Raw genomic sequence first — 12,975 nt, 5'->3', positions numbered from 1 at the left:
ATATCAGCTCTGCAGCTATGTCAAGGTTACCACTATGTGTAAAGTTGCAGCATTTTATCCAGGCTGAAGATTAACTGAATCCAGAACAATGTTCTCTTAATGGCATTAATAAATATCCATAATGGAGGTGAAATAAGTTGCAGCAACAGTAACAACCTTCTGAAATATACAACAAATCCACTTTAGTTCTGCTACAGTATGCATGGACAATCAGAAACATAAACACTTCCTGCATGAACATGAAGTCATTCCAACATTGAAAGGACCCTTGTTTCCTTTTATGACTTAGAAATACTAGAAATTTTCATGGAATTAAATCACTGTGAATAAGTAACCAAAAAGACAGCAAAGACTAGACATGAGTGGATAATTTTAGCTTATGTTTAAAACCTTATTGTCGAGTGAATGTCACTGAAGATTATTATAAATGCAAGTGAACTTTATATATGTAATGATTTACCATCCATTAAAAAAATAATAATAATTTTAATGTTTAACATGTTACTCAGTTAAACCATTGAAAATTTTAAAATTAAAATTAGACCTAGGTAATATTTTCAAATGTGATAGCTAAAATAAAGTGCTTAAATCGATGCCACTTAAATTGTAGCAAATTTTTAATCATACATTTGACAGGTGCTGGAAGCAACACTACAATTCCAGACTGCAATTCCAGGATATTTCAGTAGCAGAAACCAACCTGCACTAAATTAAGCTGGCCATTGATGAATTCCTAAAGTAAGAATAAATTAGCAATGTCATTGACCTTTGCAAAGTAATATGTGTACTGCTTGCAGCACCATTACAAACATGACCAACTAATAGGACAAATATCTGGGTCATAAAGCAGAGCTGGTAGATTGGTGAAATGTGAAGAACATTTATATTTCCAAGACAGAAATATTAATAACTATTTCTACTGGGGGGAACAATTAATTTAATGCAGGGCCAACTATGCTTGGTTTCCCTTTTCTTAGCTCAGCTTTCCTTGTTATCACACCATAACTGACCTGGATTTTGCAATTTTGTTGTTGTTGTTGGTTGGTTGGTTGGGGGTTTTTTTGTTTGTTTTGTTAGTTTGTTTGTTTTGTTTTGTTTAATTTTTTTTTATTTCTATCTAATAAAAAATTTACCTACTATTTTGAAAAGTCCTAGCTTTCCACTCTTTTTATCTAGACTTCCAAGCTGATGTTGATAATCAGAATTATTTATATATTATTCTACCCAAATGACAGTTGTGAGTGTATTCTCTTCTTACCTGATCCATTTCCAAATAAGAATAAATATATAAACATTAAAACAGAAACAAGCAAACAAAAAAACTTCAATAGGTAAGGATTTCTTATCTAGAGCGAATCTGAAAGCTCCATTTTACTTCTCTTCCCATTCCTGCAACATTCCATTTCTTCCCCTGACAGGTACCCTGGCAGGCACACACTCAAGGAATTCTGCTTGCAGTTGCTCCACAGCAGTCTTTGACAGGGTCACTTCTACAACACAGATTCAAGCATCTGAACACCTTTACCTTTGGAAAATTATATAAACACTCTGAAATAAGTCAGTGTCTTGTGTATGGAACATGTCTAAAAATGGTGAGAGGAGCTCTAACTACTGCTTGGGAAAAGAGGATAAAAAGAAACACAAATACAAACAGCACAAAAACAGAAAATTAAACAAAACCAGAAATAATTTAAAAGTGAGTTCTACAGCATAAGAGACTGACTTTTCTGGAAGCCAAGTGCTTCTCTTTTTCTACACAAAAGCAGCAATTTAAACTTCTTAATCCCATCCACGTTAGAATGATATGAAGTGGCCATCTCCCAGGCCCATCCCTCCCAGGCCTATCACACCTGTCAGCAATAGCAGTATTGGCCATGTGAATTAATTTAGTACAGTGGATATTCTCAAAGTTTTATTAGATAATCCAAAGTATGACACAAGTGGGAAAAATAAGCTGAAACAAAGTAGGTATTCACTAACAAAAAGCACAAGAAAGATGGAATTAAATCTAAAAGGGCCTTTTTCATTAAGAATCCTGCCTACAAATTTCAGGAAAATGCAAATGTGGCAGAACATACAGGCGCTCACCATCTTCACTCCTTCTCTGCACTTGTCATTGTCAGTATTTCCCGAACACGCAAGCTCTCTAGATGTTCAGGCTCTCTATTTGGTGTTTATGATTTTAAAATATTTCAAGAAGTTGAAAATGATAAAGAAATTAAATTTGGAGAGCTCCTCCATGCCTAAATGTCTGTAATAATCTAAATGTTCTTTTAAAAAAAAGACCAAGTTACCTGTCATTCATGTCGTTCAAGTACTTTCACTGAAGAAAGAAGAAAAGTAAATCTGACTGACAGACCAGTGGACATTGGAATGAAATTTGATTTTATATATATGTATGTATATATATATATAAATATGCAGTTGAAGAGTTTTACAATTCAAATTGCATAATATACTTTTTTAATGAACTAATTCCAAATGCAGATCAGAGAATACAGCACAAGAATTCATGAAAGGAATATAATGTCTGATTATGTCTGATTAAGAGATTTAAAAGATCAGCATCTTTACTTCAAATTTACTTACTCATTTAAATTACACTATAAAGCATTTAATTTTTAAATACTGTAAAATTTTAATCTAAAAATAAATTAAATTGAAATAACAAATTGTATCTGCATAAGTTTCTGATTATAGAAACGATGAGAGTAAGCCCATATTTTGTGACAATCAAGCATTGAGCATCTTTCCCTTCAGTCTCTAAAACCATGTCAACTCATTCATCCTCATTCAGTATAGACAATTTTAACTGAAATGAATAGGTGGCACTTTGAGTACTGAAGAGTTTGTCTGAAGATGCAGTTCTTGTCACTCATCGTTCGCATTAATGAAATGTCTAACTCATAAGTCAAGAATTTTTCCATTAAATTTTTGTATCAGATTTTGTATTCATAAAACACAAAGAGCAAAAGTAAAACTGAAAATGATGGATAGGATTTGCAGTAGCACTCAGGCCTGACAGAAATCCCTTCTTTCACAGTCATTAGAAGTATCTTAAATGAGAACAAGATTAGGTCAATACTAAGAGCTTTCAAAATCTTACCCCCTATATTATGCCAAGTTAAAACATACACACATTTAAAAGGCAGCATAATATCCACAAAATGATATTATGTCCACAAAGAAAATAATTCTACCTTAAAAAAAAACCCAAAAACCTAACACTGTAGACTATAAACTATCTTTTTTTACATAAGCAAGTAGCCTGTAATCTTCAGACGCCCTTTTTAGCTGTTTTCAGTGAAGTGAATTGTTAGATTTTGCTCTAATCAGTCAGATGGACAATGGAAGTTGGAACAGCGGAAGCTGCCGGGGAAAGGGAATCTCAATCCATCCCACTCCTACCACTTTGATGCCAGTCCCAGCAAGAGATGCCCAGAGCCTGGAGAGGGACTGCGGGTCAGCAAGAGAGCACCTGAAGAGCAGCACAAAGGAATTCCAGCCACTCCAGGCCGTATGGCACCTTCACTGGGGCTCCAACTCAAATGCCCCTATGCAAGCACAAGCAGAATGGAGAATAAGCAAGGGGAGTTAGAGATGTGTATGTGCCTACAGGGATGTGATCTTACTTGCACGACATGCAGACCTGGTGGGATGGATGTCTCCTATGAATGTAGTGTGGAAATGAAAAGATACAAGGTCTTCAGGAAGGATAGAGGAGTCAAGGATGGGGTGTTGCCCTCTTTGTCAAAGACCAGCTGGAGTTCAGGGAGGTCTGCTTGAGAATGATTGAGGAGCAGACCAAGAGCCTATGGATCATCAGATTTAAAGGAAGGGCAAGAGGAGGTGACATAGTTATGGGGGTCTGCTACAGCCATGTGACCAGGAAGACCAAGTGTATGAGGTCCTCCAGAGACAAATGGGAGCAGCTTTAGATCCACAATTCCTGGTTGTCCTGGTTGTTCAACCGCCAGATACCTATTGAAGGGACAACACAGCAGGGTGTAAGCAAATCAGGAGGTTCCTGGAATTGAGGGTAAGTACTTTCTCCAAGGGATAGAGAAACCAGCAAGGAGAGGTGTTATTCTGGACTTTGTTCTCACCAAAAAGGAGGAGTTGGTGAGCAATGTGAAGCTCCAGGTTGTGAAGGATTGTGAAGCCTTGGCTTCACTGACCGTGAATTGGTAGAATTTCAGATCCTTAGGGCAATGAGGAGGATGTACAGCAAGCTCAGCCTTGGACTTCAGGAAGAAAACCTTGTCTTCTTCAGGGATCTGCTTGTACTATGGGATAAAGCCCTGGAGGCAAGATGGACCAAGGAAATTGGTTAATATTCAAGGATCACCTCTTCCAAGCTCAGGAATAATGCATTTCAGCAAAGAGCAAGTCAGAGGTCTACATGGATGAACAAGGAGCTCTCGGACAAACTGTAATACAAAAAGATATGGAATGGAAACAAGGACAGGTAGCCTGGAAGTAATACAGAGCAGCAAATGATCAGGTTAGGAAAGCTACAGCCTCAGCAGAAATCTGGACAGGGATGTCAAGGACTACAAGAAGAAGGTATGTCAGTGGTGAAAGAAAGAGTGGGGAAAATGTGGGTCCTCTACGGAAGGACACGGCAGACCTGGCTACCCAGAATACAGAGAAGGTTGAAGTACTCAACAACTTTTTTGCATCACTCTCCAGTGGCAAGTGCTCCAGACATGCTACCCAAGTCACAAAAAGCAAAGGAAGTGACTGGAAAAAACAAATAAATGTCCAGTGTATGAGAAGATCAATTTCAAAATGACCCAAGTAATCTGAAGGTGCACAAGTCCATGGGATAAGATAAGATGTATCTGAAGGTCCTGTGGAATGGGCAGATAAAATTGCTAAGTCACTATCCAGCATAGTGGAAAAGTGAGATTTCCACTAACTGGAAAAATGGAAACAAAACTCCAATTTTCAAAAAAGGCAATAAGGAAGACCCAGGAAACTACAGGCCAGTCAATCTCACCCCTGTGTGTGACAAGATCACAGAGCAGAACCTGCTGGAAGCTGTGCTAAGGTAAATAAGTAGACGATTGGTGACCACAACATACAACATAGCTTCATTAAGGGAAAATTGTGCCAAAAAATTTGATGGCTTCCACGACAGAACTATAGTGTTGGTGGGTAAGGGAAGAACAAGTGCCATCCTTGACCTGAACAAAGCATTTGACACTGTCCTGCACAATTTCCTTGTCTCTAAAAGTGGAGAGGCAGGGATTTGGTGGGTGGACCACTCAGTGGATAAGGAATTGGCAAGACGGTTACACACTCAGAGCTTTTGTCAATGGTTCACTGTCCAAGTGGAGGACCTGTAATGAGTGTTATTCCTTGGGGGTCAGCATTGGGACTGGCACTCTTCAACATCTTTGTCAGTGACATGGGCATGAGACCCCATACACTCTCAGAAAATTGCTCACAACTCCAAGGGTGGTGTGGTGTAGTCAACACTGGAGGGAAAGCATGACATCCAGCAGAACCTGGACAGGTTTGAGAGGTGAACCTCATGAAGTTCAGCAAGATCATATGCAAGGTCTTGCCCCTGAATCTAGACAATCCCAAGCACAAATACAGGCTGGGCAGAGAATGTATTAAGTGAAGCCCTGAGGAGAAGTCACAAGTGGGAACATTGGTGGATGAGAAGCTCAACATGAGCTGGCAATGTGCACCTGCAACCCAGAAAGTCATCTGTGTCCTGCATCAAAGGAACATGACCAGCAGATCCAGAGAAGTAATTCTCCTCCTCTTCTCTGCTCTTTTGAGACTTCAACCTGGGGTACTGCACCTCTGGGGTCCCCAGCCTGAAAAGAGATTCCAGAGGATGGCCACTGAGATGATCAGAGGGCTGGAATGCCTATGAGGAGGGGCTGAGAGAGTTGGGATTCCATAGCCTGGAGTTCATGTTAAAGCAGTCTTCCAGTACCCTCAGGGTCTTACAAGAAGCCTGAACAGGGACTTTTTGCAAGGACATGAGGTGATAGGATAAGGGCATACAGCTTTAAACAAAAGGATGGTATTTCTTCACTGGAAGACTGATAAGACACTGGAACACACCTCCCAGAGAAGTTGGTGGTGTTCAAGGCCAGCCTAGATGGGGGCTCTGAGCAACCTGGGCTAGTAGAAAATGTCCTTGTCCATAGCAGAGGGAGTTTGGAACCAGATGATGTTTAAGGTTCCTTCCAACCCAAACTGTTCTATGATTCTCGGATTCTATTTGAGAGACTGTTCTGCAGCCCGTGGAAGACCCAATGTTGGAGTAGGTGGATGTGCCTGAAGGATGCTGTGACTCTGTGGGAAAACTGTTTGAGCAGACTCTGGGCAGGACCTGTGTTCTCATGGAGAGACAGGAGCTCATCCTGGAGAAGACTTCCTGGCAGGACTTGTGACCCTGGGGGGGACCCACACTGAAGCAGTTTGTGAAGAACTGCATCCCATGGGAGTGACACACATCAGAGTTCTCCAGCTCTGTCCCATGGCAGGGAGTCCACACTGAAGCAGGGCAAGAGTTTGAGGAGTCCTCCTCCTGAGGGTGAAGGATTGGCAGAGACGTGATGAACTGACTACAGGCCCCATCCCTCATCTCCTCTCACCACTGAGGAAAAGCAGCAAGAGAACCTGGGTGTGAGACTGAGCCCAGGAAGAAGGAATGGGGTCGGGGGGGGGGGGGGGGGGGGGCGGGGGGGCAAGACTTGGTTTTATTCCTCATTATGCTACTTGGATTTGATTGGTGATTAAATTAATTCCCCTAAGTTGAAACTGTTGTGCCTATGATGGTAAATGGTGAGTGATCTCTCCTTGCCTTGATCTCAACCCATCAGACTTTTTTTATATTTTCTGCCCCCAACCCAGTCAAAGAGGGGAATGATAGAGCAGCTTTAGTGGTGCTTGGTGTCCAACCAGGAGTGAACCCACCACAGGCTTTTTTGCATACCATGAGTAAAAAAAGTTGTCTGTTGGGCACAGATGTTTCATATGATAATAACTGAGAAACTTCTGGGAAAAGTAGGAAAAATGCCTGCAATTCAAAGTACATAAATTCAATTGCCCGATTTTAAGTATATGCTGAACTGTTATGTATTTTAATGAAACTTCAGCTTTATACACAAGGCCATTGAAGACATTTTCTGCTGCCAAATGGGAGCAAGTACTGCTGTAAAGGGTTAATAATTTTTTTACTTTGATTTTCCTTGCTTTCCTTTGCTTTTCTCCTCCCTGTTCATTTGTTTGTACTTTCCTGTGGCTTTTTTTTAATCTCCACTTTACCTAATAAGCTTTGAAATCATCTTCTAAAAAAATAAGAAAATAAATTGGATTTTTTTTTTTTTTTTTTTTTTTTTTTTTTTTTTTTTTTTTTTTTTTTTTTTTTTTTTTTCCAGAGGGAATTGCTTTTGCTCTAAAACATCCTGGGAAATAGTCTCTGGGAAATATGTTCTTGCATGCAACACTGAAATGTTCTATGGTATAATAATTAAAACATCACTTCAGAGTTATAATTGCATAATTGATGGACACATGAAAAATATTCTCACTCAATCACTTAATCACTCAATCACTCAATGCTGCTTCTTTTTTTTTTTTTTTTTTTTTTTTTTGTCAGCTCTTTTTTTTATTATGTTGGTTAATTTCTGAAGAGAAAACTAATCCTGTACATATGCATGCATTGCATGTCCATTTTACTGCTTTTAAAGTGCTTGTTAAAAGTAGATGCACAGACTGCCAGGTGATCTCTGTGAAATCTATAAAATCTGGTTGAATGGACTACTGAACAGTTGAAAAAAGAAAAAAAAAAGGCTTGAGGCAATCTAAGCTTTTACCTAAGTTAAACACAAGTCACACACAGACAGGAGAACAGCTCTGTTTTAGCTTACAACATGCTTTTTTTAGATGGCCTCTGGAAGGGAAGGAGGGAAGGAAAGAGTATTAAGGGAGCAAGTAGATGCTGTTTGTTCTATAATACCCGTATAATTGAATCTAATCACACAATTAACTTTACATATTAAGAAATTTGTCTGATTCTTCGAGTTCTGTGGGAATTTCGCCATTTATATCAACAGGAAGAGAACAGGAAAGAGTTAGTAGGATTATTTCACTGTAAATTAAATTAAACTTTTGTGTGCAGGACGAGACGTAGAAGTAAGAACATACAGCTAGGTGTTATGCTGCATAAGATATTTCATTTTTTCCTTAATATTTTGGCTCATAATAATAGAATCCTTTGCAAATATTATTTGGTCTCTATGATATACTTTTAGGGAATGAAAAGGAATTTCTCCTACTTACAAATTTTTCAATAAAAGTGAAGATGCATAAATGAATTGTCAAAAATTACATAAAGTTTTGAGCATTTATTTTATTATAAACTCTGAATTAGAATTTTAAACAAGAAAATCTATATTTTGCTAGTAAAAAGAATGTTTTACACATTATGAAATTGATGCAATTCAGAATTCGCATGCTGAGTTTATCTCATGCATTTTAGACTCACAAATAAAGAATTTTAGAAAATTCAGCTTTATGAAGATGTATTACCAAATGCAGGATAAATAATATCAGAAGCTGGCCAAGAGCAGCAGACTAAAGAGATGAGAGACTGACTTCCTACTATCAAAATACACCAACAACAGAGGAGTAACCATATCCACTGTTTCTAGTATACTGAAATATTTTAGTATTATTGTTGTGAACATTTCCTCTTAAAAGCAGACAATCAAACAAACAAACCAATAAAAAAACCCAAACAACAAACACATCAAAACCATGGTCCAGCTGGTTTAGTTTCAGCAGCCATGTACAGTAAATGAAAGTCATTCTCTTTCCCAGCAATATAGATGACAAACAAGGTCCATGTGCATGCCAAGTTTTTCTGCAGACGTTGTAGCACAAAATAGAGAAGGTTTAATCCCTAATAGCACAAAGAGTTGCATTGGCTTGAGCTCAGCTTTGAGAAACAGAGCAGTTACTGTGTCTTTGCACATAGTGTTTCATGCGCAGCCCGTGAATTACTTCTGATGCATTCATATTTTGGGAGTTTACAAAAACAGAGGGAAGGAAGCAATGAAAATCCACAGGAAGACAAGATACACACACTTCTTTAAATACTCATCCAGCAAACAGACAAAACTTGTAATTAAATGCAATTCTTTCAACAAACCATATATTATTTGGTAATAGTTATTTAAACCTTGATACTAAAAAAAATCCAGTGTAAGAAACTTAAGCCAAGGTATTTCAATTTAAATACTTTTCATAATTATTAAGATGTATCAGTGCCACATGCTATTTCGACTTAGTAAAAAAACCTTGATAAATTTCCAAATTTTCCACTTACAGATCTTCTAAACATATAATGATGGATCCATATATAAAGATATATAGCAAATCATGTTCATGATTTGTTCTGTCTACTGGATAAGTGTTGATGTTATCTAAATATCCATTTTAGGTCCAGGACTTTTTGAAAGTATAGGACATACAGAATTTCTGTGCTAAATTAGGGATTAAATAAGTTGCTTCAAAGCTACTGAAGCAATGGGAACTGGAGCCGAAGTACCTCTGAAGATTTGAGCATTTTCAATGTGAAACATTCAAAGTCTGCTTGGCCACCCTTAAAAAATCCCAAAACAGAAGGATTAAGGACAGAATAAACTTAAAAGCTTGGGGTTTAGTATGATGGAATTGAGAACACTGAGAAGTTCTCTGATACTTAGCCTGGACTACAGCCATTCTTTTTTTTCTGTCTTCAGAACATCTAGTGGGCATTCTCAAAATACATCAAATATAGTGGTCTCTAATCTGTATTGGTCTTTTGTGCCCAAAAAAGGGTAACAAAGCTGGTGAAGAGTCTAGAAAATATCTTAGCAGGAGTGGCTGAGGAAATTGGAATAGTTTTGTCTGGAGTGAAGGAGGCTGGGAATACCTCATTGCTCTCTACAACAACCTGAAAGGAGGTTTTACATAAGTAGGGATGAGTTCTCTTTTGGCATGTCTGAAGTCAAAGAGGGAGAACCTTAAGTTGTACCAGGGGAAGTTCAGATTAGTTATCAAAAAAAAAAAAAAAAAAAAAAAAAAAAAAAAAAAAAAAAAAAAAAAAAACACCAACAAAAAAAAAAAAAAACCACCACAACAACTACAACAAAACCCCACTAAATTAGTATTTAGGTACTAGAAGAAGTTGCCCAGGGAGGTGACGTGGAATCACTGTCTCTGGAAGTGTTGAAGAGAGGTCTGGATGTGTCACTTGTGGATATGGCTTAGGAGTTAATTATGATGGTGTTGGACTAGATGTACTAGATGGATTTGATGATCTTGAAGGTCTTCTAAAACCTTCGTGATTCTGTCATTTTTTCCTAAGCACCAGACTATGATTTTTAGACATTCTCCAGACCTTCATCTGTAGTCATTATATTGCAATTTGACAAAAAATATATGGGGGGTGGAGGGGGAGGGGGAAGAAAAAGAAATATACATTTGGACACAAAAGAAAGATCAAGAATACAAACCAGAAAATCTCCTTGGGGTCAAGGACTAATAACCAGCTACGTAAATTTTCTTTCTGCGTCTCATGGGTTATATACTAACCCAAAAGATGGCTATAAAATCATTTTTAGAATTCTCTTCCTTCAGTATTAATAATAGCTGCTGGTCAATTCAGCTCACCAAATATGGACCAAACCCTCCAAACTTCAGGGGAAAAAGATAATTTAAAGTTTATATTAATTTGAACTTGTAATGGATATAGCAAATACATATAAAACCAGAATGTTTACATACACCTGAGACACCACTATCCAAAAGTGCAAGATAAATACCAGAACCTAAGTCTTCATTACTTTGCATCTGCTCTTATTTTTTACAACCTCGTAACCCCATTAATCACTGCAAAAATTTTATAAGACCAATGTAAGGATGGAACTAAAAAAAGAATTAGCACCTTACAGACATGATTAAACAATAGCAATAGCATGGAGAAGCATATTAATAATAAATACTTTAGTATGTACTTTATTACAAGAGTGAATTCCATACTGGTTGTGTGGTTGGCCTCTTTACATACATATTAGAATGGATACCAAGGGGGCAAAGAGATTTTGGCTCTTTTTTTTTTTTTTTTTTTTTTTTTTTTTCCCCTGAGATTTCTGCACATTTCAGCCCATTGTGTAGCTAGTTGCATTTTTCTGCAATCCAGGGATAGAAGGCATAGAAGTTTGGTGTGTACATGTCAAAATTACCATTAATGTTTGGCAAAGATGTGTTCCACTTTTATTAAATGGAACGTGGACAAGAATGCAGACCCTCACAATGTATATTTGAGAAATCAGAATATTTACAGACTGGTAGGCATATTTTTACTCCCTCTCCTGCATATAATGTAACAATTCATTGTTCAAAATTCATGCTTAAAAATAAAAACCTTCAAGAAACCAGCAATTTTTTTATTTATTGTAAATTGGTAATTGATTTAATATTAAAAAGTTAAAGTATGAAGTTGTTTGGGAAACTCAATAAAAAGGTTTTCCATTTTGGACTTTAATACAATTAATAAATTCCAACAAAAGCCAAACTAACTTTGAAGATAATTAGGTAATTGTTACATGTATTTTGATTAAAAATTAATCAATCTACTGAAACATTCTTAAGAGATTAAAAACTTTTGAAGTCCCATTTATTTACTGACCAAGAATCCCACAGAGATGAGGTTTGATCTTTCATCTCTCTGAATGTCCTTTGAAAAAAGGACATAAATTGCTACTGTAATTGGAAATGCAAAATTATTATTTGGTTGTATTTTATAACAACTCTGCCTTACAAAAGCAATAAGCAGTCAATAATCACCCACTGAACCAGCTATATGAATAGTTTCAGCCATTATTTTGTGACACTATTTCTAAAATATTGACATATACAAGGTGCATGTTGTGCTACACAGTGCACTGAGAAAGGAAAGACACCAATTTCAGCTTGAGAATACTGCAGACTAAATAAAATGCAGGGTAGTACAAGTGCATGCAGACTAGGGAGCACAAAGAAACAACAAGATGATGCTAACCACCATAAAATGCAGTGCTTTCAGTTCACCAATTGCTAGACAAGTACCAAGTTTGGATAAATTGTAGCAAAGAAACATCTCAAAAAGAAATCATTCCAAGTGCTTGTTAAAAAACCCTGTATTAATTCCATTTTTGCTAGTCTCAGTTACCAGATCCTGCACATATGTTATGGAAGTACAGTTAATTGTATATTTTAGTTAAAACTAATATTTCTCATATGCATTCATTGTATGTGTCCTTTTGCAATGGCTTTTGCTGTATATCAGTTTATATATCCAGTCAAATTTTAAAGTTTGTCAGAGCAAATAACACCTAGTAATGCAAGAATTTTGTCACTTCCATTTTATGAATTATTGTACTAGGCTGATTATTTAATATGGAAAGCAGATCAGTACTGAAAAGTGGCATAAAACCTAACATTTTATTAGGAAAAAAAAAACAATTTACAATAATATAAAAACCCCCTTGGATACAGTTCCCTTATACCTAGTAACAGCATGGTTAGTGTTTTATATCTACTCACAGAAAAGGAGAGGATTTTTCACAGATTATCACAGTTGGCACTGTGATTCCAGGTCCGGTCCGGCCCGGTGAAGCATGGCAAAATATAGAGGGATGGGAATGATGGAGTTGCTCAAAAAATTAATTTTAATGGTGGCAAAAAAAAACAAATGCAGACACTACATGGTTGGAGGGGCAGCATCCAAAGACTTGGTGGCATGGCTAACTTAACAATATATAAGGTTATCTGGGGGCAGGGGACCAATCTCAAATGCAGGACAGGTACACAACTTTATATGTCAAAGAACAACAGAGAACCAACGGGGAACCAGAACCAGAGACATGACCTATTTTGGAATGATGTTATTTGCATCCTAATTTCCATATCCTGCCT

At 37.2% G+C, this 12,975-nt stretch overlaps 1 protein-coding gene across 3 annotated transcripts in view; it reads right to left on the bottom strand.

Annotated features, from left to right (window-relative positions):
- CSMD3 (CUB and Sushi multiple domains 3) overlaps positions 1 to 12,975 on the bottom strand; it is a 612,124-nt gene that overhangs the window by 576,678 nt on the left and 22,471 nt on the right. The gene's annotated exons all lie outside the window — the stretch shown is intronic.

This window comes from Hirundo rustica, chromosome 1, assembly GCF_015227805.2.
Source record: "Hirundo rustica isolate bHirRus1 chromosome 1, bHirRus1.pri.v3, whole genome shotgun sequence".
Classification (NCBI taxonomy): domain Eukaryota; kingdom Metazoa; phylum Chordata; class Aves; order Passeriformes; family Hirundinidae; genus Hirundo; species Hirundo rustica.
Note: the sequence above shows the minus strand (reverse complement) of the source record. Positions and strands in the feature narration are given on the sequence as shown.